This window comes from Lampetra planeri, chromosome 32 (genome assembly GCF_965212315.1).
Source record: "Lampetra planeri chromosome 32, kcLamPlan1.2.h2, whole genome shotgun sequence".
NCBI lineage: Eukaryota > Metazoa > Chordata > Hyperoartia > Petromyzontiformes > Petromyzontidae > Lampetra > Lampetra planeri.
Window position 1 is genome coordinate 5,453,960 of NC_136138.1, and position 15,254 is coordinate 5,469,213.

The window sequence follows — 15,254 nt, forward strand, 5'->3', positions numbered from 1 at the left end:
GTTGCGGCCTTCATAGGTGCTCGCTAACAGCACTTGCCCCTACAGTCTGTTAAGGCTATATGGGGGGTCTTTGTATGTGTGTGTGTGTGTATGTCGGGAGCGGTGGTGTGGCGGTTAGCGTGCTGCGCTACCAACCCGGCAGATCCGAGTTCGATTCCTGCTCACGGCCAACACGGGTGACGACCATGGGCCTCCTCCCCTAGGTCGACTCACCCTAAAATGAGTATCTGGTGTGGTGTGTGAACGTTGCCACTGGGGAGACAAAGGCGGCCGGGGCGTGGCGTTGACCACCCAACCCCTCGTGTGCCGTGCCGGCCTTCATAGGTGCTATTCGCTAACAGCACTTGCCCCAACAGTCTGCTCAGGCTATCCGGGGGTTCTTCGTCTTCGTGTATGTGTGACGGTGTGTTTGTGTGGGGTGTGCGTGCGCGCGTGTTTACTCTAATCGGGTGTTTGTTTCGAAGCTGTAATAACCCTTACAAATGGGGTTCGTTGCTCGGAGGTTCGCCGCATTTCAAGTCCCCGAGTTCGACTCCCGCTCACGGCCAACGCCGGTGACGATTATGCAAACCGGTGCTGGGCCTCCCCGAGGTCGACTCAGCCTCAAATGAGTACCTGGTGCGCGGTGTGTAAAAAAACCCCACACACATCACCCACGAGGGAGACAAAGGCGGTCGGGCGTGGTGCTGGCCACCCCACCCACTTCGTGTGCCGTGCCGGCCTTCATACGTGCTACTCGCTAACAGCACTTGCCCCAGCAGTCTGTTAAGGCTAAGAGGAATCGTCGTCTTTGTGTGCGTTTGTGTGGAGAGTGCGCGCGTGTGCGTGCGCTCGTGTTTATTCTGCTCGGGTTTTGTTTCGAGGCCGTGTAAACCGTCACAAATGTGTTCCGCCCCCTCGGCCAGTTTGTCGTGCGGGAGATCTGCTTCATTTCATGGAGTTTCTCGAGCTCCGTCATCCCGACGTGAAACGATGCGTCCGGGGCCTGCGAAGACTTTTTTTAAAACTGTTCTTCTCCTGACCGCGGATGGGGCTTCACTCGCGGTCACCGTCACTGAACGACGGCGCACGAAAGCTCTCGCGCGAGCAAATCGCCTCTTGCTGTCTCGAGCCATGCTCTATCCCCTGCTGGTGGAAGGCCTCCGCCGGCCGTCGCCATCCCCTCGCGATCCCGCGACAACCGCGATCCAGAATCAGGATCTTTATTCGGACTGGAGGAATCCGATGAGCTATGAAGCTCTTTTTCAGCTCGCTCGTACGCGCGCCGCTGAATTCGTGGCTCTCTCGTTTGGCTGCCGTTCAATCACCAGGTCTCACCCACTGGCACATGACCCCCTTCCAGCCATGACGCCACCCCAAGAGGTCAGTCGTATCTCGCTTGATTTGAGTTTGTGTTCGTAGTGGCCGTGGCGGAGATGCTGATCCGAGACCGTTGAGATCCCGAGTTAAAATATCTCAGTTTCAGCTCAACGTTCATCCAACCCGGCTCGCGAATGTACCGTCTCAACGATGAATGCACCAACACTAAAACAAAGAGATCACGTAAGATTTGGCCATGGCACTTAAATTGCCAAAATTATCGATTAAAAAAAACTTGATCTTAGCTGCCATCCAACAATCAGAATACTGTGTGTAGATATATTTATAAATAAGTTCCATTACCTAACGTATGTGTATACTTCTTTCGCATCGTACTTAGCCGACCGTTGATAATCTGAGCTGCTTCGCAAATGTACACTAACTCGTATTATAATGAAACCAATACTTGTGTGCAAGCATAAACAGACTGCCTGCGAGACGTGGGATAACCCACACTTTAGCCCACCACCAGCGATACACAATTTCTTCACGGGGACAAGGGGGGGCGGCGGGGGGTAGGGAGAACTTGTCTTTTGTGCTGGTTATCGCCTCCGGGTGGGCGCAGAGAGAGTTGAGGATTACGAAACTTGTCCCGCTTTTAAATCCCGTTGACGCGAGTGTAGCGTATTTACAAAATCGTGTCCGCACGGAACGGCGAGACGTTAGCGCGTACGCCGTCACGCTACGCCGCATTAGAGGCACTACACTGGCACGCGCAAACCCAACGAGCTATCAGGATTGAAGAGTTTGTAAGACTCTAAACATTTTTTTTATTTTGCCAGGGAAGGCCCCACTGAGCTGTATAGCTCATGTTCAGAAGCGACCTGGCCGCACGTGACGGCTCAACGAAGTGGCTTATCACGTGGATATTTATAGCAGCCAAACACATCTCTAAATGTGGAGGGGAAAATCCGGATGGCCCGGAGAAAAAATCCACGCTGCCACGGGGCGAGAGACATGCAAACTCCAAATAATAAGCAGGCGTCAGGGTCGGGGTCAAACCCACGACCTCATGTATACCAGGCGAAGTAAGTTAACATCTCTCCCACCCTTTAAACATGTGAACGTGTTTAAAACATGTGAACATGTTTAAAGCTCGTCTTAAAACGTATCTATACACTGCTGTTTATTCAGCTTTTATCTAATTCAGCAGAGGGCTTTTAGCATGTTTTTATTTTATTTTTGTGCCGTGTCTTAGTGTTTAGTCGCATGAGTTATCACCATGCTGAGTGCCGGCTGCTGCTGTGTCTTGTGCGGCGCTTCGAGATACGTGATGAAAGGCGTTATATAAATAGAATTATTATTATTACTGCATGCGGGGATAGTGTGAGCAGTGTTAGATAAGATAAACGTTCAGGCTTAAGAGTTGTCAAACTCCCAAAACGCCGCTGGGCTGTGTGAGGAGTCCGGACGCTGGAAGTGCGACGAGTGGATTATTGAATCCATCTGTGCGTGGACACTTTGAGTGTTGTCTCCTCGTATTTGACTCTGGGTTCTCCTCAGTTTCAAGCCCACACGAAGCCAAACACTCAATAGATGGAACTGTCCACACATCCCCATGCAGGAGGACATCTTCTGTAAAAAGAACCCTAGAGACTTTAGCGAGGGCTCTTTCTTGGGTAAATATATCGGTTTAAAGCTTTCGTGACTGCAGGAATTCATCTTCTTGGTTCTTTCGGTAAAGTCACGTAGAATGGAAATAATAAAATAATAAAAATAGAACATAATAAAAAAATTATCACGACGTTTCGGCCACAACGCAAGCAGCCGTCCTCAGGTGAAACGTCGTGAGAATTATTTTATTATGTTTTATTTTTATTATTTTATTAGTTCCATTCTACGTGACTTTACCGAAAGAACCAAGAAGATAAATATATCGGGTAAAGTAGCATTGTCTTCACCAACCCGCAACGACCAGTGTGGTGAAGTATGGTCAAACAACCCCCATGGCTGACACATAGCCTTAATCTAGCAGGGGATTGAGATAGGCTGGCGCCGATGAAATATTTTATTTTGGGAGTAGATTTCTCCAGCAATGTATACTGGATGTTGGCACGGTAATCTATCTCAAAGTCCCTCTTAGAAAACCTCAGCCCTCACGTATGACAGAATGGACATGACGAGGCAATTCTATTCTGCATGCCACCTGCACCCACACCCAAAGATAAAGAGTGCCCCTATAGTCTGCACAAACTGTCGGGGCAAGTGCTGTTAGCGAGTAGCAGTGGTACACTCCACACACAACAGGATCTCAACCAAGTGGGCAGGTGACTTGGAGCGTAACATCGTCTACGCGGAGGTGGTGGTGGGGGGGGAGACACACAACCTGCCCAAGGGCACGTTACGGTCAATTTGTTATTGCGTCTGTCTCGCTCGCAGGCTCGGGAATTAAAATAACGCTGAGAAGGAAGAACGCGAAGGCAACCCCGCGGGTCTGGAATGATCAAGATACTCAGGGCTCATTATACTCCGCCAAAGGTCCGTCGGCCACGGGGGTTGACGCGTTGCGACGCGGGCTGTCGGCTCCCTTGAAACGTTTGCCGTGACGGCGCCCGCAAACAAAAGTTTCGTTCTCGAGCCCCGTCCATTCGACTCAAATGGGCCCGCCCCCACCCCCGCCCCCACCCCCACCCCCACCCTCGCCCCCACCCCCATCCCCACCCCCGCCCCAGCCCCCACCCCCGCCCCAGCCCCCACCACCGCCCCCACCCCCACCCTCGCCCCCACCCCCATCCCCACCCCCGCCCCAGCCCCCACCCCCGCCCCCACCCCCACCCTCGCCCCCACCCCCATCCCCACCCCCGCCCCAGCCCCCACCCCCGCCCCAGCCCCCACCCCCATCCCCACCCCCGCCCCAGCCCCCACCACCGCCCCCACCCCCACCCTCGCCCCCACCCCCATCCCCACCCCCGCCCCAGCCCCCACCCCCGCCCCAGCCCCCACCCCCGCCCTCACCCCCATCCCCACCCCCGCCCCAGCCCCCGCCCCAGCCCCCACCCCCACCCTCGCCCCCACCCCCATCCCCACCCCCGCCCCAGCCCCCACCACCGCCCCCACCCCCACCCTCGCCCCCACCCCCATCCCCACCCCCGCCCCAGCCCCCACCCCCGCCCCAGCCCCCACCCCCGCCCTCACCCCCATCCCCACCCCCGCCCCAGCCCCCACCCCCGCCCCAGCCCCCACCACCGCCCCCACCCCCACCCTCGCCCCCACCCCCATCCCCACCCCCGCCCCAGCCCCCACCCCCGCCCCCACCCCCACCCCCCACCTGCCTGTTATTTGAATTGTCCATCTCATTTGCTGCTTCATTACTGTGCAACTTCCATAAATCGTAACCAACAAACAATACGGTTCGACGCCTGTACCTTAAGCCGAAGAATCGATCTGAATTGATGAATCTATGCACGGGGAACTCTGCGACGATGCGGTTGCGGGCGGCACGACGGAGGCGGGCGGCACGGGAGATTCACGCTTGCATGACTTTGGCACGCGGCCCACCCGGCTTAGACCCTGACGGCTGCCATCTGCATTTCGCTCACAATCTCGACAATTCTCCACAGCCCTTTCCTTCGTCTTTTCATCCGTAAAACAGCCTGGGTGGTGTTTCTCTCTCTATCTCTCTCTCTCTGGCTTCCCTACTTTTCATTTTCTCTCTCCCTCTAACTTACTCAGAGCGGCTTGTCTCAGCCACTGGCCTCTGTTCTTATATCTCTGTGAGTGGCTTTCCATTCTTGTTCACGCTTTCCAGCTAAGGTTGAAAGTGTTATTGCATTGGCTCTGTTCTTCTATCCGCAAAGGGGGAAGTGGAGAGTTGGGGTGGCATGATGACTCTCACGGTGATCCGATATGAACAAAACTTTTTGTCTAAAGTCCCATTGCTATTCTGGACTCACCATATATAATAAAAACTGGCCAGATTGCTCAAACCAAACTTATTTGTCGATGCTGCTGCATTGGCAGTGGTGCACAAATAACAAAAAAAATCAACACAAACATTTTTAATGGGCGGCGTTTCAAGCAATGGTCCTTTTTCATCACACATAACTAAAGAATCCAGAGAAACAGAGTGGATGATTATAGTTGGAGACTGCACTCGTTTACACCATGGGGCTGGATAAAAATGACATTTCAATAGAGTTTTCTGATGATCAGTTTATAAATTGGCACTTGAAAAGTTACACTATTGGTAGCCATTCATTCAGTAACAGACAAATTATGATCAAAATGTATCGAACATACTCTTAGGTTTTTTCGGTAAAGTCACGTAGGTAAAAAAATAAAATGTAAAATTACTAAAAGTAATAATAGAAATAAAATAAAATAATAAATCACGACGTTTCAGAGGCAACACAAGTCTCCGTCATCAGGTGGGACCGTCACAGCTAAAATTACTGCATCAAGACCCTTGATGCAGAAATTTTAGCTAGTAATTTTTTATTTTATTTTTTTACCTACGTGACTTTACCGAAAAAACCTAACAGTATGAATCCTTGCAGTCACGAAAGCTTCAAATCTATAATGTATCGAACAGTTGCTCAAAACTTGGGATGTGAAAAAAAGAGCAAAAATTACTATTTTCGACGACTGCAATTGACATAATTGAGTTACATATATCTGAGCACAAACGCATGGTGGGAAGCGTTGCATAATCGCTGCCCGCGACGTGTTGGCATTTTTTGGAATTAAGGCCAAACTAAATATCTGGCGCAGGTGCTAAATTCTGTCAATAATTAACGTGGCATTCTTTGGGTGACATCACTGTTGTTAGCACGGAGACAGGCTACGTTATTAGATGAAGTAAACGATCCGCGAATCCGAAAAGAGATCAGAAATTGTCCTTAAAAGCCAGAAAATTAATAGCCTGAATTTAGTCGATACGAACCCCATCCATTAGCCACGAACACGCATGATTTTTCCAAAATTATACATTTCCCCTACAACTTCTTTCTCTTCCTAACCGATTTGCACGGTTGGTTACGTACGGTGCGAACGAACTTCAACACACATCGACACACACGTCTCTCAGCGCTTCCACTCGAAGCCTCTGGTTTACTAAGCCCTTCCGCCCACGGCTCTTCCCCGCCCTCTCCTCCTTTATCTCGGTGCGCGAGCGGCGATTGGGGAAAGAGAAAGTTGGAATATGAAACAAAGCAGCAGGGAGCTTCAAGGTAATGGGATTAGAGAGGGGGATCGAGGGGATAGAGGAGGGTAGAGGGAGATGGAGCGAACCGCGCAGCTGGCCTGCGTCCGCCCCGCGGGCCCGATTTGTCCGTGACGCAAAACAATCGCTGGTAGAGACATACAAAAAAAAGTCAATAAAAGCTGGCGCTTAAAAGAGGAGACCGGCAGATTGCATGCGCCTCGCTCGATCCGGAAAAAGTGGCGACCCGCTTCATCCACAGTGACGGCGTAACGACGTTATCAGCGCAGCGGGTGCGGCAATCGGTCAGGTGGGGCCCCAATATTTAATTTGTCTTCGTAAACAAGAGGCCATATAAAGAGCGTGGCTTCTCTTGCCTAATCACATCATTGCGCTCACCGTCTCGAACATTTCACGCTGTAGCGGCGCTCCGTCTTTGCAAAATGCAGCCACTACAGCTCGTAGTACGGTCAGTACCGGATTATCTTGGTAGCAAAAGTAGCTATTGCTACGGGCCCCGCACTTTCAAGGGCCCCGGGCTAAATGCTTTCAAGCTATCAATTCTGGTTCAGTGATTCTGCACTTGCTCTATTACTATAGTACTATACTGCCTTCAACTTTTATGAACGACTGGGTGTCGTGTTATCATGCTGTATAGCAAATGAAACAATACAATTACATTACTATGCAAGTAAAAAAATGTGAGTTTCAATATTTACGTGTTTTATTTATTTATTTAGGGCCCCTTTATAACATCTGCTACGGGCCCCGCACGAGCTTAATCCGGCACTGAGTACGGTGGTTGTCAAGGGGCCCCCCAACTCGTAGCTTTGGACAACTAGGGGGGTGAAGGGAGGGGCAAGGCACCCCCCCTGCCCCCACTCTCGTTTCGCGACTGCCCGACCCACGGCAGTGACGGCGGAGATTTTTTTGACAATTGAGCACCGCGCGCCGGTGTGTGTGTGTGCGGCATGCGCCACGGACGCCACGAGACCCCAAAAGCCATCGTCCTTCAGCGCGGCGTAAGACTAACACGGCGACACAGATGATGAGTGGGGTCCTTGTTCTGCGTCTCGCCCGTGCTGTGCGTCCAACCGCACTGTCGAGACCGTAAGACGAACGCAAACAAAATTCAGGTTCAATTATCAGTCGATTTAAACGTTCATTTTTTACACGGAGTATTGAAGTCCTGTTTAGCCAGTTGCCCAGCTAGTTTGCAAGCGAGATCCCTGGTGTGCTTCAGCACAGAATAAGAAGAACGGCATCGACGTCAGGGTGATCCGTGCGGAGGAACGGTCAGCATTGGAACGGAACGCGTCAGAGGCGCAGACAACAATAGTGCTTACAGAACAACAATCAACAATATGAACAAGACGAACAGCAGGCATATTGCACCAAAACCAAGGGTGAGGTAATGAATGGTCGGAGATGATGATAACGCTCCATTAGGCATGGCACTCTGTCGATAGTCTGCTAGACAAACACCTCACGACGCCGATGGGTCTGGGTCATGGGGCTTTGTTTGGAGCACACTGCACCACGTTGGGCCACGACAGTGCGGGCTGGTGAAGGCAGTAGTGGGGGTGCCGGGCTGGGGGGGTGTCCACGGACCTGGCTCAGCTGTCACTTGCCACGGATGTGAGCAGTGACGGACGAGGACTAAAACTGGGCCCAGGCATTTGTCGACACACCGGGGCCCAAATTGGCGTTGCGACCTCATTGGCCCTTTTGCGCTGGTCCCATAAAAAACACAAATGGGCCGGTGAGGAAGAATATGTGGGGGCTGCCGAATATTGGGGACTTTAATGCCAACTGAGAGCGCGAATAAGCAATGAAGCGTACACATTAGAGGTAATAAAATATTGAATTGAAAATATCTATAATTTGTTAACTCTGATCACATTTTCAATTTCCCCACACATACCGGCGGTCCACCGGCCCTCGGAATGGACCGGCCCACCGGTCATTTTCCCTATGGACTGCTGCCCCCTATGGCCACTCCGGGCCTGGATGTTGTGTCACGTCCGGGGCGATGGAACTCAGGTCGCCGAAGTTCTCTGTGCAGCGTACGAAACACACCGTGCCCCGAGTGGGGCAGTGCCACGGCGTAACGCCGGCGCGGCGGCACGCGGTGTCCGCATGAGCAGGGTTGACTTGCGTACGGCGCGAAAGAAGTTCAAAGTAAAGTCACGTAGAATGGAAATAATAAAATAATAAAAATAAAACATCATAAAATTATTATTATGTTTTATTTCATAAAATGTTTTATTTCATAAAATTATTATTATGTTTTAAAATTATTATTATGTTTTATTTTCATTATTTTATTATTTCCATTCTACGTGACTTTACCGAAAGAACCAAGAAGATTAATCCCTGCAGTCACGAAAGAATTAAGTCGAAAAATAAAAGTTCAACGTACACTACCACAAACAGCCCGTCAATATTTCTCCGATGACCACGACTTCGGGGCCCCACCGCCCTCCTCGATTTGCGGGACCCGACAGCACGCAACGCAGCTGCGCCGAATCTTTCTTGTCGGTCCCAATATCCCTCCCCTCCTCGTCTTCATTCCGTCAGCAATTACCAGAGGTGGGACAAAGTCATTGTTATGCAAGTCCAAGTCGAGTCGCAAGTCATCAAATTCATGACTCGAGTCTGACTCGAGTCCAAGTCACATGACTCGAGTCCACATCTCATAGGTGGGACAAAGTCATTGTTATGCAAGTCCAAGTCGAGTCGCAAGTCATCAAATTCATGACTCGAGTCTGACTCGAGTCCAAGTCACATGACTCGAGTCCACACCTCTGGCAATTACCGTGAAGGTGCCGAACCCCCCCCCGACCTCCCCCCCCCCATCCCCCGTCACCGCTCCGCTGCGCGCGAGACTCTCGAGCGAGGCCACCCGCTTTGAGAGCCGCTGATGCAACATTGAGGGCGTCGTCTCGCGGGGGGCGGGGGCAGGTGGGGGGGGGGGCAACAGCCAATCGCATCGCAGTCCTCGGCACGGCGAAACAAGTTGTCGCGAGGGCGGCGCTCGTGACAACAAGGCGAGGCGCAGCCCTGCAATTGCCCGTTCACGCCACCGTTGGCGGAAGAGCCTCTATCGCGGTGCTCTTTCGTCGCAAGGCCCGCGGGCTACAGAAAAAGCACCGTACACAAACACTGTGTGCAAAAATCCCAGTGGAATGCAAGTCAAACAACAACAACCACAAGACAACTTAGATTAAGGCCATCAGTCTAACTCTGTACTACAACAAACATGGCCAAACCAAAAAACTTTTCGAAAACCATAAAAATAAAGCCATAAAAGCAATGAAACAGTGGTCATAGGAACTGTGACCGACTTTTCACAATAAACGACGTAAACAACATGTACCACCAAACTCTGCAGCCATAGCTGGCTTGGAGTCACTCCACAACAGCAGGAGCATCAGTCAAATAATGAAACCACCCCCCATCATCCATCATAGAGGTTTTGTGTTTGGGTTAGATCGCGTAAATATATAATTGTGTCGTTAAAACTCGCCACCACCCGACACAGCCAACTAGTAAGGGTTGTCACGCAAACAGAACGTGGCCAATTCGTCACTAGTACAACACTAACCGGTGTGTTGGAGAGCCAAGCCGCAACATTTACAATCTGAGTACGACGTTTCGCCAGTATTTACAACTAGCTTCATCAGGCGACAACCTACGTGTTAAACGCCCCATCATCATCATCATCATCGTCCTGCCACAAACCCCAATGGTTTCAAATGTGTAGCGACCCTCACACTGATGACGTCTCGTCGGCGAAAAGTGGCCCACATCTGAAGACGAGTGACGAAAACTGGCCTACCAGAAGGAGCTCTATACCGGCAGCCACCCTCTCGAGGTTATTCCGGTTGAGGGGGGAATAGCCGCATTTTAAAACTCCACCGACCGTGAATTGCCAATTGACTAACTGCGGCTAATGGGCCCGCTGATGAGTGGAGTTCTCCCGTAAAGCATTTGCCACGAGGGAGGAGAAAGAGGGAAACTGAAAGTAAAAGAAAGAACCAAAGAGTATGGAATCCTGCAGTCACGAAAGCTTCAAATCAAGATTGAAAGTAACTTCGCGAGATAGTTATTTGACGTCCTCTTCAGGGGCTGTTGCTTCGACGCAGACAGGGAGGGGGTACACCAGAGGTCGCAACCGGGTACCCGATACCCGTACCCTACCCGATACCCGCCTACCCGTACCCGGCCGGGTACGGGTACCCGTTTGCGACCCTGGTTCGGCCGGGTACGGGTAGGCCGTGAGTCACTAGTGAGTCACCCTTTGTCACTCATTTCCCAACGTCTTGTCTCTTCTCACGATTCAAGTTCCTAGAATCAACCCACCCGCGTCTGCAACATGGCTTCATCCCAGAGGTCGCAATCAGGTACCCGATACCCGTACCCTACCCGATACCCGGCCGGGTACGGTTAGGGTACGGGTACGGCCGGGTACGGGTACGGGTAAGGAATCAAAACCCGTTTGCGACCTCTGGGGTACACTGCTCTACCAGCGAGGGGTTGTGAACGGACGACGTCTTTGATATTCGTGGCGTAACGCCGATAGCGCGTTTATAGGACATGAAATATTAGGAGAGAAAAAAAGTGAAAATAATTGAAAATGCTAATCTCTCACATGAACATAGCCACTTCCGTGCCATCGTCGAGGAGGCCGCTTTCCTATCTTACAGTTACATGCTAATTTCTCACATTAACATCACTCGCCCCGGCCACTTCTTTATGACCCTTGGGCTACACCCATTTCAAACCTTTTAAAAACAGTCTGCCTCAGCAGCAGACCATGCTTGCCCACCTGATGACGGACGCTTGTGTTGCGCCCGAAACGTCGTGATTTATTATATTTTATACCTACGTGACTTTACCGAAAGAACCAAAGAGTATGGAATCCTGCAGTCACGAAAACTTGAAATCATAATTGAAAATGTTTACATGGCATCCAGTCTGCTATCGTACGAATCACGCACCGCACCGCCCCCGCGCCCCCTTTGGCTGAGCACAATGCGAGGACAGATATTAGGCGAAGGAGCACGAACTAATACGACAAAACCCCGAACTGGAATGCGATTCGGTGAACCGAGCGCCATCAATTATGATGCGTGGCAAAACGTCTCCGACGCGTTCTTCGCGGCCGTTTGTGTCCTCGAGGTATTTTTGTTGAAAGAACAACAACAACAACAACAACGACAACAACAACAACGACGACAACAACAACGACAACAACAACAACAATAACAACAACAACGACAACAACGACGACAAAATATTGGATGAGAAAATTTGCCCAGAATCGTTACCATCAAAACAACGATGGCGATATCAGATCGCGAGGTCAATGGCAATTGCGCGTCACTCGCAACGAATTGAAGTCACAACGTACGAGCGCGATTTCAGCTTAACGACGCCGTGGTCGAGTTTAATTGTAATTTGACTGCACACGCTCGCATAGCAATAATGTAATATTGGCAATTAGTTACACGGGGAAGCCTTGCAGACTGCATTCCCCTTCAAGGGAGCCATTAGGAGGTCTGAGCCAATTCAGCCAACGACGTCTTATTTGGCTTCGCGTGGCGAGCAAAGCAACTTTGGGAACCCGAAGGAACCCCCCACCGGCTGCACGAAGGAGGGCAACACGGATGGATTCAACAAAGTCCATCCGCTATTCCTCGTCGAATTTATATCCAAGTAATCGCCAGGCTCAAAATCCTGGCTAAGCCATCGAGACTCAACGAGGTCAGAGGTGTCGGGGATGATTTGATTTGGGGGCAGCGATTAGGTCAAGTTAAGCTGCTGCACCGCACTCTGCCGGCTGCCTCGCAGCCTACAACACCTGTTATTCCTCGGCATTCTCCCATGCAAGTACTGCACCCGCCAGCGCTTAACGCAGCTCATCTTCCGAGATCCGGGTGCATTCATTCAAGTGGTTAACCGACTGCCAAACGGTAGTGGCGAATCTCAGTGGCTTCCCCGCACGTCAAGATAATGGGAAGCAATGACACCCACCTGCTCGCGACTTTAACGAGATTCTTCGTTGCCTCCAGCAAGCCTTTTACACAACAGCTGTGCCTCGACTCTCAAGCCAGCCAGCCTCACGTGTACGATTGCTTCAGTGTCTCTCGCATACACGCACGCACACAAAGATCCCCCGTATAGCCTTTAGCAGACTGTTGGGGCAAGTGCTGTTAGCGAGCACCTATGAAGTCCGGAACGGGTACACGAGGGGGTTGGGTGGCAAGCACCATGCCCGGCCGCCTTTGTCTCCCCAATGCTCATTTGAGGCTGAGTCGACCTCGAGAAGGCCCAGGACCGGCTCAAATATGTGGCACCGTGATTGTATTAAACGAGAAATGGAACTCAGGTAGCCGGGTTCATTGGGGAGTGCGCTCACCACTACGCCACCCCTCCACACACACAGACCCAGACCCGCTACGAACTTATAATAACCACTTAACCTGTCATCATCATCATCATCGTCACGATCCATGGGCAGATAGCCCATAGGGGTCCACTGCACATTTCGTCATTGAATCTGTAGGATAGTTAAATCATTATCAAATGCGAGCAGATGAACGTACTCAAAAAAATCATACTGAGCGAATGAAGTTAACGTCCTTTCATAAGCAGCCCGACTCAGTTAAATATATAAATGAAATAGTTCTGTCAAGGCGCAGCCCTGCAATCGCTTGCTCGATCCACTGCTGGCTCAAGGGGCCTTCGCTCAAGAGTACACTGGGAGCCCTCCCAAGAGGCTGTGTTGGCCTACTTCTTCAAAGCTGCCCACATATCTTGGAAGAGGTGGGAGTTACCCACACTTTACCCCACCAAAGACAAAGACCCCCCGTATAGCCTTACCAGACTGTAGGGGCAAGTGCTGTTAGCGAGCACCTATGAAGACCGGAACGGTACACGAACGAGGGGGTGGGTGGCCAGCACCACGCCCGACCGCCTTTGTCTCCCCAGTGGCGATCTTTACACACCGCACTAGGTACTCATTTAAGGCTGAGTCGACCTAGGGGATGCCCAGGACCGGTTCAGATAATCGTCACTGGTGTTAGCCGTGAGCGGCAATCGAACCCGGGTCGCCAGGTTCATAGCGCAGTGCGCTAACCGCTACACTACCGCTCCCCACCGCACACACCCACACACCTTTCCGAACGAATTCACCATGTAACCAATACCGCGTGATACTGATGGGTGGACAGAGGCAGATATATGTTGGTGGGTGGCGTGGAGTTGACAATCTTCCACACACCCCCCCCCCCCCCATTGTTTCAGACTGCCCAGACCGTCTCGAACAGACGACCCTCTCTGGATTGCAAGCCCAGGGGCGCTAACGGAAACCAATTAGCACCGGCAGCCTCCGATGAGCGGAGCTTGCAAAACAAATGAACGTTGCGGAGGGACACCCACCCCCTGCCGAACCGTTGTAAGCGCGCTTACCTAGCCACGAGGAAGAAATCCGTCGGCTGTCACAGGTGTGGAGTGCCACGATCTCAACAGACAGTGTCACCGTGACGCAACACCGTGGGGGGGTGGGTGGGTGGGAGGGGGTGGAGAGAGAGAGAGAGATGGCTGGCTGGAGGTAGGCGGGCCGGTGCGGGGTGGGGTATAAGGTCGCGTTCTTTTACTTCACTCTCAAACACGCGGGCGGACGCTGCTGTGTTTGCGCGCGTGCGTGCGCGTGTTCACGGTTTTTTTTTGTTTGCGCACGTGTGTGCTGGTGGGAGGGGTGCGGTGGCGTAGTGGTTCGCGCGCTGTGCTTATGCAACTAAATGCGGCGACTAGAGATGACATTCCTGCTCACGGCCAATATAACAGCGACGAATGTTCTGAGCCGGTCAAAAAATAAGTACCCTCTGCGATTTGTATATTTATATTTTTTAAACAAAACAAAAAATCAGCGCTGGGGGAGACAAAAGCGGCCGGGCGTGGTGGCTGGCGACACCGTCCACCGTCTCGTGGTGCGCCGAGCCGGCACCTTGATAAGCTGCTCGCTTAACAGCCACTTGCCCTAACAGTCTGTTAACACGACGAGACGGGGGTGGTGGTGGGGGGAATCTTTGTCTTTGTCCGGATTAGCGTCCCGGGCATTCTGCGTTGCTCGTGTCTCGCTGCAAGTTTCGGCACGCCCATGGGCAAACATGGCAGGGGTCGTGCCGGGACTGGTCAACACACGCAGCGTCACAATGGCCACAAGCGTGCCCCCACCCCCCCCCCCTAGCCGTGGGTCACCACCTGATTCTTGATTCTTATTTTTTTGGGGTATAAATGAAACAAATTGCTGCTTATAGTAGTAGGTTTTTACCCTTTAAACTGGTACAAAACTGACACCTTTATACAAGGCATCATGTTTGCAATAACCGCAACACAAGCAGTGAAAATGCAAACAAAAATAAACAACTCTGATAATGGTAATGATATGCACTGTCCTTGAAGTTGATTGGTCCACACCCGAGACAGCTTTCCTTAGAGCCTAGTCTCCATTGGTGTTGGACCAGATGACGCCAAAAGGCGTACAACTCAAAAACAGCACACTATCAGAGTATTGAGAGCTCGGGGTAAGCATTTACACTATGAGACCTCCTTTACCAGTGGCATGATGCCTTGTATAAAGGTGTCAGTTTTGTACCAGTTTAAATGGTAAAAACCTACTACTATATTTTGCCACTGGTAAAGGAGGTCTCATAGTGTAAATTGCTGCTTGGTCAATCGCTGCTAC

At 51.5% G+C, this 15,254-nt stretch overlaps 1 protein-coding gene across 11 annotated transcripts in view; it reads right to left on the minus strand.

The window, feature by feature from the left end:
• The window catches only part of LOC144729367 (neuronal cell adhesion molecule-like), a 211,979-nt gene extending 197,916 nt beyond the window's left edge, over window positions 1-14,063 (minus strand). For 10 of the 11 annotated variants that reach the window (XM_078609575.1, XM_078609580.1, XM_078609583.1 and 7 more), the window contains exon 1: window positions 13,976-14,039. The gene's annotated coding sequence lies outside the window, so the exon portion shown is untranslated. Of the gene's footprint in view, window positions 1-13,975 lie in introns of all 11 variants that reach the window. The other variant, XM_078609574.1, reaches the window with a different exon arrangement.
• Between the last annotated feature and the right edge of the window lie 1,191 nt (window positions 14,064-15,254).